Genomic DNA, 14,704 nt, shown 5'->3' on the forward strand with positions numbered 1-14,704 from the left:
GTATTTACTTTACACGGCGGCAGTTACAGTTGTCACAGGTCAACAACTTTGAGTTGATTCAATGATTCTTTGTTCAGGGTGATTTTGTCTCCCAAGGGACACTGGGCAATGTCTGGAGACATTTATGGTTGTTACAACTTGGGGGAGGGGACACTACTGACATCTAGTGGCTAGAGGCCCAGGATGCTAATGCTAAATATTCTAAAATGGGCAAGACAGCCCCCTAAACAACACCCGAAATGTCAATAGTGCCAAGGCTGAGAAACACTGGTTTGGAATGCATTCATGTGTCATAGCAAATCAGGAATAGTGGTGGTGCTCCATACAGATTTGTTGATTATATGAAGAGAGAAACAAAGGATGATCAAACCTTGATGCTGCTGCTGCTAAGTCACTTCAGTCGTGTCCGACTCTGTGCGACCCCATAGAGGGCAGTCCACCAAGCTCCCCCGTCCCTGGGATTCTCCAGGCAAGAACACTGGAGTGGGTTGCCATTTCCTTCTCCAATTCATGAAAGTGAAAAGTGAAAATGAAGTTGCTCAGTCGTGTGTGACTCCTAGCAACCCCATGGACTGCATCCTACCAGGCTCCTCCATCCATGGGATTTTCCAGGCAAGAGTACTGGAGTGGGTTGCCATTGCCTTCTCCGGATCAAACCTTACAAGGTGGCTAATCTGAGCAAGCAATGTTAGGATAAGTAAACAAGATATAAATAGGCCAGGACGACCGAGGGTAAGCAACATCCTTGGAACTTGAAGTGCGGTTCATAGTCCAACTTCAGCCTCATTTAGGCACCTGTCAGAAAGAATCCCAGACGCTACCTAAAGCTACTGAATCAGACTCTGCACTATAGCAAGGTCCTGGTGATCTGTAGGCTTGTTAAAACTTGAAAAACACTCTCTAAGAGTCTATAATTAATGGCAGGTTAATTTCCAACAGCAGCCAGTGCAGGAGACACAAGTGTGATCATTGGGTCAGGAAGATCCCCTGGAGAAGGGAATGGCAACCCACTCCAATATTCTTGCCTGGGAAATCCCACTGGTAGGCTACAGTCCATGGGGTCACACAGAGTCAGACACGACTGAGCGCACACACACAAACACACATTCCAACTGCTGTGTGCAGAAGCGAAGGTGTCTTTAAGATGAGCCCAGCTGGAGCATGCCTCTTGAATGTAACCCAGCTCCATCCACAGGTGGCCTTTCCGCCTGGATCCTCTCCGTTTGGATAACAGAGAGCGCGTCCCCCCAGGCACATTAGCAAATCTTCTCACTTTGTTCACAAAGTACAGAGCTGAATATAATGAAATATGGCACATTATCAATACCCCCTATGCAGAAACTGCACACTGTGCCACAGCTGAAGGATTCTTTGAAGGGGAAAAAAAAATTCTATCGCAACTTTTATTTGGAGCTTGATTGCTTCATTGCTCCTTGCCCTCCAGGTGAAGGGGCAGCCAAGAAAAATACATTCTGTGTGACACTGTGAGCTTGGAGAATGTTCTGAATGCTGCTCAGTCTGTGACTTGTTGCACTGAGAGGGGAAATGAAGGCTTGCATCAGCTCCAAAGCCAAGCATTTCCTCCAATCAGGATTCTCCTATTCGTTCTTCAAAGAACAAGAGGTCATAAGAACTCAGATTTATCCAGCGTTGACTAAGTATCACGGCGCTCTTCTAAGTATTTCACCTATACAAGCTCATTTAATACTTACATACCCTGTGAGGTAGTAGCTTTCAATATCCCCATTTCATAGATGAGGAAACTTAAGCATTTAAAAGTTAAGTAACTTTCCCAGGGTCAGATATCAAGAAAGCAGTGAAGCCAAGATTTGAACCTACAACACCCGGCTTCAGAGTCACTGCTCGCAACCCTTCCACCATCCTGTTTACACTTGACTATGGATTAAGGACTCTCAGAGGATTTTATAAGAATCAATAAGATGACATTTCTGCCCTGTTGGAATATCCAGTCTGGTGAAGGGAGATAGTTAAACAGATAAAACACACCATACTAGGCACTTGAAGAAAAATGCACCGTTTTCTCTCTTTGGCACCATCACATCCCTCCTTATTTTCTGTCTCTTTTCTAATTTGTCTCAGTGTTTTGGAATCACAAGACAGGTTGCAACATATCAGTTACCTTCTCAGTTCAGTTCAGTCGCTCAGTTGTGACCGACTCTTTGCGACCCCATGAATCACAGCATGCCAGGCCTTCCTGTCCATCACCAACTCCCGGAGGTCACTCAAACTCATGTCCACAGAGTCGGTGATGCCATCCAGCCATCTCATTCTCTGTCGTCTCCTTCTCCTCCTGCCCCTAATCCTTCCCAGCATCAGAGTCTTTACCAGTGAGTCAACTCTTCACATGAGGTGGCCAAAGTATTGGAGTTTCAGCTTTAGCATCAGTCCTTCCAATGAACACCCAGGATTGGTCTCCTTCAGAATGGACTGGTTGGATCTCCTTGCAGTCCAAGGGACTCTCAAGAGTCTTCTCCAGCACCACAGTTCAAAAGCATCAGTTCTTCGGCGATCAGCTTTCTTCACAGTCCAACTCTCACATCCATACATGACCACGGGAAAAACCATAGCCTTGACTAGACTAGATGGTGATTAAATAATGGTTGAATGAATGAATGAATAAAGTAAATTCACAAGTGAAGGCGGTCCCATAGTGAGATTTTGAGAAAATAAGGCACTATGAATGGTACAAGGCTCTTACAGCCAATATCTGTGGGTTTATCTTTCATGTCCAGCACTATCTCCCAACCCCCATCCTTACTTGTGGAATCACCCTTTCCCCCAACTCTATCTGTACAGTTCCCACTGGAGCTGCCAGGACCTGGCACTGCAGGATTCCTTGCCTTAGTTGACAGGCCAGTGGAGAGCTGCTAGAATGAGCTGAGCCAACCAATTCCAATCCTTAGAAATTCTGGAATCAAGAAAAAGGAAATCAGAAATGCTCTCCCTAGGTAGTTAAAACTGTTTGAGGGGGAATAAAAAATGGGATCTGCTGGCATCTACTTTTTCAATGACAGGGAGAAGACTTGCCTGCAATAAGAGGGCTGCATAAAGCTTTATGCTAATGTGCATCCCAGAGGCAAAGATGAGAGATGGACAGAAATTACTTCTGACATCGTTCAAGTCACTATTTCCACATACTTAACCTCTCTGAGCTTTCATTTTCTTTCTGTAAAATAAGGAGGGGGAAATTACATCCTAAAAGGCTATGTGTCACCACTGTTCAAGAAGAAGGGGCTGGCTCCAGCCGGGCATAGTCCGAGCAACGTTGACCCTCCCTCCCACAATCATCCTCATAGCCCCAACCACCAGAAAGCAAGGCCAGTCGCAGAATCCAGTTCCTTTTGTTCCTGAGTTCTAGCAAACACCTCCTGATAAACATGCACAGGTAACTATGCAGAAAGGATTGCCCTGACAGGCGGCAGTTTGTCTCAGCTGAATCTCATGATCCTCATGAATAAAATGGTGATATAAGTATACACAACTGGTTTCCTATGTTTTGGGACACCATGAGCCATGTTTCAGGGTCTGCTCACCTGGAACGGCTCAACATTCAAATTCTGCTCGTGTAGGGCTGCAAGCCCATGCCCACTTGACTCTCACCCAACATCTGGCCCAAACAAGGTGGTTTCCCACACTCATGACTAAGTTAGACTGCTCCTCGATGAAACAGCACAGTAGCATGGAGTTCCAACCACAGTCCCAAGGGTAGAAACAGCCTCTAAAATTCCCTAGACCCATGGGTCTTGTCTGGGGATCCTTAAAGGTCAGATGGGGAGAAGGAGGGAGGTTAAATGTGACAGTCCTTGTTCTATTGCAGCTCTATTCAGATATGATATAAATCTGTGGGTTTTGCACATAACTAAGGTTCTCCAGAGAAACAGAACCAACAGGAGATGGATGGATAGATGGATGGATGGATAGAAAGATGAGGAAGTTTACTATAGGAATTGACTCAAGTGGTTGTGGAGACTGAGAAGTCCTACCATTTGCCATCTGGAAGCTGGGAAACCAAGAAATCCAGTGGCGTATTCAGTCCAAGTCTAAAGGCTGGAGAATCAGAAGAGCTGATGGTGAAAATCCCTGTCTGAGCCTGGACGTCTGAGAACCAGGGAAGGATGTCTGCCTTAGCTAAAACAGGATGAATTTGCCCTTCCTTCACCTTTCTGTTCTATTTGGGGCCACAGTGGGTTGGATGGTGCCCACCCACGTTGGTGAGAAAGATCTTTACTCGACCTTCTGATTCAGATGCCAATCTCTTCCACTGACATCCTCACACAGACACCCAGAAATAATGTTTACTAGCTCTCTGGGTGTCCTTTAGCCCGGTCAAGTTGACACATAAAACTAGTCATCAACAAAACAGGTAGGTTTGTTGTCATAACATAACATTGTGACATTCTATTTAAAATGAAAAAGGCAATAATGCCTCACTAAACAAATGTCATGATCTCCTCATGGGTCCCAAACTGAAGTTCGAAAAACATTGTTCTGACATGCCCTCAAAGCACCTCCTAGTTTGGATTGGCTTAAGTTCATTACATCAAAGTTTGCAAACTGGTTCTTACCAGTTGGCAAGGGATACATTTAATCTGAGCCTCACATAGTTGGCCAGCGTGATGTTTAAAATATATATAATTTCCAAAAGCTTTAAATGGAGACATGTACATTCTAGGATTCTAGGCTAGAAGGGGTAAAGGTAGAGAGGGACAGGAAATAAACAGAAGCTGGTACAACACAGGGTCTACTGGTCCACGAAGCTACAACTGGCTAGAACTGAGCAGCAGCCAATGAGTTACATGGAACAGCTCCCTTCCTATTGACCAAGGTTCTTTTTGCTTATGGCAACTCCACTAATACGAAAAAAGATGTTTGAGTTTGCTCCCTCCACGATAGGTCTTCCCCAAAATATCAGTCTGAACAGGAAGCAATTCCAAGACCACAAGGGCTCACCCCAAGGTCACCAAGCCCTTCCATGTGTCAAACCTCCTGCTGTAAATACCTCCTCACCATGGATTCTGCAAATACAGCCAGCTCTCCTTTTGATAAATACCCTTTGCTAAGATGCAGGTCAGTGTAATTTTCCAAAAGGTTAGGTGGAGTGACTGCTCAGAGAGGGCTTGCTTATTATTTCAAATGCCACTCGTCCCATTCTCTAACATTTCCTGAGTTATTTACAACTCGATTCCTGCCATACCTGCCAGAGTGCCTGACCTGCCCTCCCTCCCCGTCCCCTCATCATCTCCCCAGCCCTGAAATTGAAGCTGGTGGCTACAGGGCAGTGCCTTCTGAGCCAGGGTGGCCTCTAACCTAAGTTAGAGAAGCCACTGTAATGGGTAATTTTTTCTGCAAGTCATGCTTAAAAGTCATCAGCAAAATTCACATACTTTGAGGCACAGAGGGGGCTGTCAACTGTCTCCACGTGGCTTCTAATATTTATTCCATTTTCAGTTTGCTCAGCCAGATAAAAAAGTCAGTACTAATGTTTAAAACTAACAAGCCTCAAAAAACATTTTATTTAATGCCCCTTAAATATGTGGGGCATTGCTTTGGGTCAGTAATTTCAGTTAAACTTTGAGGGCACAAATATTCATCCCATAAGCCTGCTGAAGTTATAACAAAAATGAAAATAAGGGTAACATTAAGATAAATCATTTCTTCAGTGTCTGCTATGTGCCAACTTGATGCAAGTTTAGCTCTTTACTAAGTAGATAGAGAGATGGATAGGTATAGTTGTTTAACTCAGAACACCTATGCAAGTTAGGTATCAGAGAGCTATGGCCTTTTTACAAATAAGGAAGCCAGGTCTCAGAAAGCCTCGGTGATTTTCCCACGGGCACTCTGTCTTTATTGGAGCCAGGACTGTTCCAGACTGTCTGAATTTTCTACCCCACCCAGTGTTTCACCATCATAATTATACCAAGAAGCACCTCCCTATAACCAGCATCTATGCCCATATATAAATCAAAGCACTAAGATTACTCAGTAAGAAAACTGTGAATATTCTGTACTGTCATGAACTTTCTTCTGGTCTGGAGTAAGAAGTATGGATCTAGAGTGGATCCAGATTCCCTTCTCCCACAGGATCCGGGGAATCTTGGTCTCACAGCCTAGAGTGGTTGAACACCTTGTCACTGGATCAGATTAACTGAGATTGGAATCCTGCCTCTCATGTATTAGCTATTGGATGTTGTGCAAGTCATTTAATCTGTCTGAGCATCAGTTTCCTCATCTTAAAAGAAAGGGGAAACAAATAATACCTACATCACAGGGCTTTTCAGGTGGCTCAGATGGTAAAGAATCTGCCTGCTATGCAGAGACCCAGGTTCGATCCCTGGGTCAGGAAGATCCTCTGGAAAAGGAAATGGCTCCCCACACCAGTATTCTTGCATAGAGAATTCCATGGACAGAGGAGACTCGTGGTCTACAGTCCATGGGGTTGCAAGGAGGCAGACACGACTGAGCGACTAACACACATAGGGTTATGATGGGAGGAAAATGTGGTATGTGTATAAAGCACATAACCCTGTGGCTGGAGCTGTGATAAATAAACGCAAATAATGTCATAATGGGCCAACTGGAGGTGCTTCCTAAGCAGCTATTAGAGCCATAAATAAGAATCTCTCAGAACATGAGAGTTTTACTTCTGGAACAAATAACTACCTTCATCCCATCTCATATACTCTCTAACCCCATTCACCAGCAGCAATGACACTACCACCTCCTCCTCCTCTGCAAAGAGAAGTTGTCACTCAAGTTCTGAAAAGCAGGCAACCAAAAGTCAGCCCTCGACAGTCCCAGACTGTGTGTTTCCCAGACTTGTTCTCAGACGTGCCACCTTCTCCACTGGGCATCAGCTCTGGGACCCTCCACTTCTCAGTCTATATGACTAAGAATCTCTAACCTGCACTAGACTTCCTCGTGGGTCCTAAGGATAGGTTCACTGATTTTCTTCTGTCTCTTCCCCCTTCCCCCTTCCCCCTTCCTCTTTCTGCCTCTGCTTCTACTTTTCCTTGAATGCCACCTTTTTCACTTTTTTTCTCCAGGGTAATCAGTCTGCATTTTGACCTATGATTTCTCAGATCTGTCTAATGTTATCTGCTTCTCCATCCAGGTTCAGTACTCCTTGTAGGCTGGAAGAAAGGACTTGAACTCTCCCATGCCATTAAAGATCTTCTTGTCATGATGCTCCGTATGCATCAGGTCTATGTTAGTTTTCTAGGCTGCCGTAACAGATGACCACAAGCGTGGAGGCTTAAACTAACAGACATGCATTCTCACACAGTTCTGGAGGCCAGAAGTCCAAAGTCAAGATGTCTGCAGGGCCACACTTCCTCCAAAGTTTCCGAGGAAGAATCCTTCCTTGCCTCTTCCAGCTTCTGGGGAGTCCAGCATTCCTTGGCTTGTGGCAGCATAACTTCCCCAAGCTTTGTGGTGCCCTTTCTCCTTCTATCTCTTTAAAGCACACATGCCATTGGATTTAGGGACCATCTTAATCCAGGATGAGTCCCAACTCAACATCCTTAACTTGGTCACTTCTGCAAAGACTTTTTCCAAATAAGGTCATATTCACAGGTTCCAGCTGGACATATTTTTTGGGGGGTATCACCAATTTAAGCCATTCCTTGACACTAATGAGCCCAGTGAAGTTTGTGACATGATAATACCCTCCTTTCACCTCTCTCCTTTACCAAAACAATGTCAAGACCTGGGGAAAAAAAAAAAAAAAAAAACCTTCCTTTTTATTACACAAGCCAGATCTTTCCACTCTCTAAGTCCACACTTTGCAGAAATGTAACACTATGGGAGGAGGTTGTATGGATGATGTTGGGAAATGAAACAGAACTCCAGGAAGATAAAGGGGACGCTGGTCTCCTCCCTGAGTCAGTCATCTTCGTGCAGGACAAGGATCACAGTATGGAGACACGGGTCAGCCCACTGTCCATTCTCCCCAGTGAGGCAGAGTCTGAGGAACAGGAGGATGTTTGTTGCTATTCAGTCACTTGGTCATATCAACTCCTTGAAACCCCATGGACTGCAGCAGGCTAGGCTTCCCCATCTTTCACTAGCTTCTGGAATTTGCTCAAACTCATGTCCATTGAGTCTATGATGCCATCCAACCATCCCATCCTCTGTCATCCTCTTCTCCTCCTGCCTATGAGTCAGCTCTCTGCATCAGGTAGCCAAAGTATCAGAGCTTCAGCATTAGTCTTCCCAATGAAGATTCAGGGTTGATTTCCTTTAGAATTGACTGTTTGGTCTCCTTGCTGTCCAAGGAACACTTAAGAGTCTTCTCCAGCACCATTAGCACTTCCCAAAATCTGTTTCCATCATGGTTTCAAATTTAAGAAGTGCTGAATAAATAAATTCAGACAAGTTTCCCCATTACAGAATTTGCCAGAGCTCTCAATTCAGTAAAGCATGAATAGAGGTAGAAATGATTAGTGGTATTTCCCAAACTTCTGGCCCAGAGAACCCCTTTACTTGTGAGGCATCTCATAGCCCTGGTGTTCTTCCAAAGATACAGTGGGAGATACTGGTAAAATTCATTCTATTCAATTAAGTTGCTATCAAATCATTATTATATTTAAACCACAGTAAGTTACTTCGGCCACCTAATGCGACGAGTTGACTCTGATGCTGGGAAAGGTTGGGGGCTGGAGGAGAAGGGGACGACAGAGAATGAGATGGCTGGATGGCATCACCGACTCTGTGGACATGAGTTTGAGTGAACTCCGGGAGTTGGTGATGGACAGGGAGGCCTGGCGTGCTGTGATTCACGGGGTCACGGAGAGTTGGACACGACTGAGCGACTGAACTGAACTGAACTGAAGTTACTGTTTCACACCCACTTGGATGAGTACAACCAAAAGAAAGACTATAACTAGTGTTGGTGAGAACTTGGACCAGCGAGAACCCTTCGATTTTTCCGATGGGAATGTAAAGTTGTGCAGCTGCTTTGGAAAAAAGGTTTGGCAGTTTTTCAAAGGTCAAATTTATCATATATGCCAACAATTTCACCTTTAGAAAACACACAGCCATAGTGAATGTTCATAGCAGCATTATTCATAATAACCCAAACCTGAAAACAACCCCAAAATTCATCAACAGATGAATGGATAAATAAAATGTAGAGCTATACAATGAATTATTTTCCAACAATTTTAAAAAATGAAATCTTGATACATGCTACAACATGGATGAACTGCAAATACATTTTGCTCAGTGAAAGAAGTCAAGCACAAAAGACCACACATTGCATAATTCTGCTTATGAAGAAATGAAAAACAAGGTAAACACATAGGGACAGAGAGTAGATTTAGTGGTTGCCAAGATCTTTGTTAGGATTAGGGGCTAATTGTTAATGGCTATGAGGGTTTCTACTAAAATGATGCAAAGTTTGTGAAACTGAATTGTGGCTGCACAACTCAGTAAATTTGCTTTAAAAAAGTCATTAAATTGTGCACTTAATATAGGTGAATTTTATAGTATGTAAATTATGCCTCAATAAAGTTGTTTTTAAAAGTGCTGTCACTGATTAATGAAATAAAACTTTATTAAGCTGAAAAAGAAAAATGCCTGTCAAGCTACAAGCACAGCCTTATGCTTACTCAAACAAAGACACTGAGCAAAAGTATTTACAATAATGAAGGGTAAAGTTTCAGGTGCGAAGTTTTCCATTGCACTTCAGAAAGTTGCCTGGAAAATTCCATAGGCAGAGGAGGCTGGTAGGCTATAGTCCATGGGGTCACAAAGAGTCAGACAAAACTGAGGGACTTAACTATCTTTCTTTCAGAAAGTTGAGCAATTTGTATATGGTACCTACCTTGTGGGTTGTGTTTGGAGGGACACATTGAAGTCTCTTTTACTGAAGGCTGTGTTCCATGTAGAGGTACTTGCAAACTGGAAACACTTGTGATGAATCCCCACTTGCACACTGTACACTCAACAAAACAAGCCCCAGCCCATAGAATTTATTTAAATGGTGGAACTGATTAGAATTCCAGGACCAGTGTGATAGAAGTTCTAAGAGAGAGGGACTGGGCTCTTTGATCTGCCTGGTTCCACCCTGACTTCTTTCTAATTAGCAAAGCTTTTGAGGCTGACTGATAAGCATTCTGGGCATTGCACATGTCTGGCCATTGACTAATTAATTAATTTTTGACTTTGAGCAGTGACACTTAATTTGAAAACTTTCTACCATCCACAGATGAATGTGGAAAAGTAGGGCAAAAGATTTAAAAATATGCTAAAGGTGCCATTTCAAATCCAGTTGATTTGCAAGGGGGCAAGATGGGTCAGTGCGTTAAATAAAGAGATGGATTCTGGGAGGAAGAGCTGAGGGAGGGTGTGCTAGACCAGCTCTGCACCCACTTTGCTGTGCATTTGGGCTTAGCCATGTACCCTCTCTGCTTATTTGAAAATTAGGGGTCTCCTTGACATCCCATTTATTAAGTGACTGTGTGCACTGACCGTAAGAGAAAAGGGACTGAGAACAGAAATGACTCCCAGAAAGGGTATTAAGAGAGTGGACAAAGCTTAGGAACCAAAATACAGGCTCTGAGACAAATACTGCCCAGGTCAAGGGTCTGCAGACTATACCCCGAGGGCTAAATCCAGTCTTCCACTTGTCTTTTGTAAATAAAGTTTTATTGGAACACAGACACACCCATTTGTGTATCTATTGTCTTTGGTTGTCTTCTTGCTACTTGGCAGAGCTGAGTGGGTGCAAAGAGACCGTGTGACTGCAAAGTAGAACATATTTACTCTCTGATTCTTTAAAGAAAATGCAATCAAATCCCCAGTCGAGGTGGAGTCAGCATCATGCCTTTTTGGTATGACTGAAGAACACTGAGAACTCTTTGTTTTTATCTTAAAAGACCTCTTTTTTCTTACAAGAAGGGAGCTAATATTCTTTGAGCACCTCTGTGTGCCTGACACTAGGCTCCTTTCTTAAAGATTAGCCTCACCGCACATCTTTGAGGTGGAGATTAACATGGTCATGTTTCAGGGGAGGACACTGAGGCTCAGAAAGGAAATCACCTGCCTGTAAGTTACAGAGCTGGTGTTTGAAACCAGACCAACTCGTCTCCAACATCGCAGCATGATGTCTCTCCAGTTTGTTAACATTAAAGCGAACGTTTTGGCAAGAGGCTCCCTCAGTCATTCCCTTCTAAAGGGTCAAAGAGCTTTGGGAACAAATTTTAGAGGGATGTATTTGATCAGATTTATTCAGTCAAATCTGTGCCAACTCTTATTTTTTAACCTTGGAGAGAATTCCCTCTACTAATGTCCTTCTTGAAGCAGAATGAAGATTATGTCTTACAAGTTTAACAAATCTTTACCAAATTGGGGAGGACTTCAAATTTTTTCAGAGAGGAACTCACGGCTGCCACTAGAATCACTGCCTCTCTAGTGAAAATCCTACAAATGGAGTTCCTACTCTGCCCAGCTCCAGATGCAAAGGAGCCCCCTCCTCAGCCAAAGGCATTCTCAGTTTTCACCCCAGGATGTTGACCATGGTACAGACCCTTCCTTCAGAAGAAATCCCCACTCCAACCACACAGCAGGCTCCACCCTCAATGGTCCAGACAAGGCATTAAACAACTTCACAGCATACTTCTAAATGTCTAAGTTAGTCAGTAAACTGAAAGGGCTATACCAAGGTCAGTCTAACTCATGTTCAAAATCCTTTCTCCAGCTTGACGAAAAGAGATCAGGCTTGATCAGACTGCCCTTTGGGAGGGATTCTGCAGCCCTGATCACCTCTAAACAAATGTCTAGGAAAAGAAAAATATATTTCTTAGGAGCAAATAATAAGTTTTTAGTATCATCCAACCTAAATCCATTTTTTTTACAGAGGAGCAAGTCTCTTCTAACCCTACAAAGGCGCAGCACTGATAAACACAATCTTAACTTCCATCACTAAATAGAACTCTGAGCATTTCAGGCCTCAGTATTTAATAGTGAGCAAGACTGACAAAGGTCCATAAAGTCAAAGCATAGTTTTTCCAATGGTCATGCATGGATGTTAGAGTTGGACCATAAAGAAGGCTGAGCATCAAAGAATTTATGTTTTTCAACTGTGGTATTGGAGAAGGCTCTTGAGAGTCCTTTGGACTGCAAGGAGATCAAAGCAGTCCATCCTAAAGGAAATCAACCCTGAATATTCACTGGAAGGACTGATGCTATAAACTGAAGTTCCAATACTTTGGCCACCTGATGTGAAGAGCTGACACACTGGAGAAGACCATGATGCTAGCAAAGATTGATGGCAAGAGGAGATGGGGGCAACAGAGAATGAGATGGTTGGATGGCATCACTGACTCAATGGACTTGAGTTTGCGCAAACTCTGGGAGATAGTGAAGGACATGGAAGCCTGTTGTGCTGCAGTTCATGGGGGCACAGAGAGTCAGACACGACTTATCAACTAAACAACAACAACAAAGGTCACTTAGAGCTCATATGGCATCTTTGTGCAAATTAGAAAGTAGCTGCCTCATCCCTGCAGAGGCACCATGTGACAGGTGCACTGTGTTTGAGTGGTCAGAGCCGAGCCATGCCCTCCTCTAGGGGGACAGACCTCACTTTAGCACTCAGGGCTGGACGAAGAGATCACAGGCTGGACTTCAATGTTACCACTGTGCAGTAAGCAACTTGCACAGCCGTCCATGACTCTTCCCGGGCTTTCTTGAAGAATACTCAGCCATTTTCCTTTATATCTGTTTCACTACTGAGCCCATTCCAATGATTTTTTTTTTCATAAATAGAGGACATCTGCAAAAAGTTTAATTAATAGCCACCTCTAGGGAAAAACTGGTGGGATTTACAACAAAATAATTCAGAAGCCCTGAGTTGAATTCACAACTCAGCCAGTTGCCAACTGTGAGACAAGTCCCTTGGCCTCCCTGAGGTTTTCGTCTGTCAGTGGAAGCATTAATAACAACACTACCAAGATCTCAAAGATGTTTAAAATCTCTAAGTGGAAAATGTAGAATGACTCACTAACCTAAAGTGCTCTGTAGATATTAAGCAGTAACCACACATAAAGGCAGAAACAACACATGAAATCATTCATGCTTCCATCCAAAGCCATTCTTTCCATTCCTGCTGTTTCTGGCTACCATATTCTTCCAGCAAAATCTGAGAAGGGCCATTAGTTGTCCCTGGTTTCCAAAAAGGTCATCCAAGTAATAAAGGGTTTCCCATGTGGAAGGTAATTAGCTCTCGAAGTCTTTCCATCCCACCTGATCAATCAGACTAAGCACTGAACACTCCCATCCCTAAAGTGCATAAAACTAAATTGTACATATGCCTTACTATTATGAAACAGTAATGCACTGCTTTCAGAGTTGGCCACACAAGCTGAGGAGTCATCAAATTTTTTCAAGTCACCACCCTGACTGATGATAAGATGTTTGATTAGGATATTTAATTCTTGAGAAAACAACAGAAAATGAAAGTATAATATCAGTGTCTGCGTGGCCCATCAGGGTTATTTTAAGTCTTTCATGGAATCCATTGCAATTGGGATGCTTGATCCAGGCCTTTCCACTGCTGTATCCACATCCAGCCTCATCGACTGGGCTGGATGTTAGTACCAAACGCAAGGCCCATTTTTCTTTGTCAGAGGCTCCCTGTGTGAGAAGATGTTAGACATCTCAGCAACCCACCCAAGCATAGATGCTTACCCCTTTCCTCCTCTCCTGGAAGACAAGTTATTAAAAAGATGTATTTTTGAAAGCTGCCTTCTCTGCATGTACCATCAACATCAGCAAATAAAGGGGGAGGGATGAAAAGGCGATGCAAGGGCCATCCAAAGGCGGAGTGGGGGGTGTGCCTCCCAGAGCAGAGTTTAAGAAATGATCAATGCCTGTGTCAGAGGCAGCGATAAGATGTGCTGAGCTTATCAAAAACTGAAGCTCTGATGACAGAGTTCACATGTGGCTGGAAGATAAGAGAGGCCACCTTCTCCTCTCCCTCTTTTCTCTACCCAAAGACCCTGTTTTAATTTCCCACTCTGCAGGTTCCGTTTTCAGTCCCAGTGGAGACCATGGAGCCTCACTCAACTCTTTCTCTAATCTCACTGTGAATGTTTCCAGGAGAGTGTGATTAGCAGATGTCCACTTCAATGCTATTTGGGGAAGTTGTGTATGAGTGGTGCTGGAGATCCAAATATAGCTGAAGGTTCCAGAAACACTCTGAGCACCAGAAAAAGGAAGAGGAAGGGTAATAAGCTGGAGGCTGAGAACCATATATATTCATCTGGACTCTACCACAAATATGCCTTGTGACCTCACACTGGTCACGTCATCTCCCCAGACAGGAATTTCTACTTCTGTAAAATGGAAGAAGATGGACTGTGTTCTCAAGAATCTTCTCACTGGGGATTTCCACAGTGGTTCAGTGGCTAAGACACTGCACTCTCAATGCAGGGGGCCCAGAGTTTGATCCCTGGTCAGGGAACTAGATCCCACATGCCGCAAATGAGAGTTCTCATGCTGCAACTAAAGATCCTGCATGCTGCGGCTAAGATGCAGCACAGCCAGGTACAGAAATACATAAATATTTTAAAAGAAGAATGCTTTCATCTAGAAAAGATTCTTCAACTTCACCCCCGCCATCTGGGAACAAGGCTCTGAGGCTGCAAAGCAGCCAACCCAAGGCCACGGTCTTCTCCCCTCT

This window comes from Moschus berezovskii, chromosome 27, assembly GCF_049115385.1.
Source record: "Moschus berezovskii isolate FMDL1 chromosome 27, NW_MosBer_1.0, whole genome shotgun sequence".
NCBI classification, from domain to species: Eukaryota; Metazoa; Chordata; class Mammalia; order Artiodactyla; family Moschidae; genus Moschus; species Moschus berezovskii.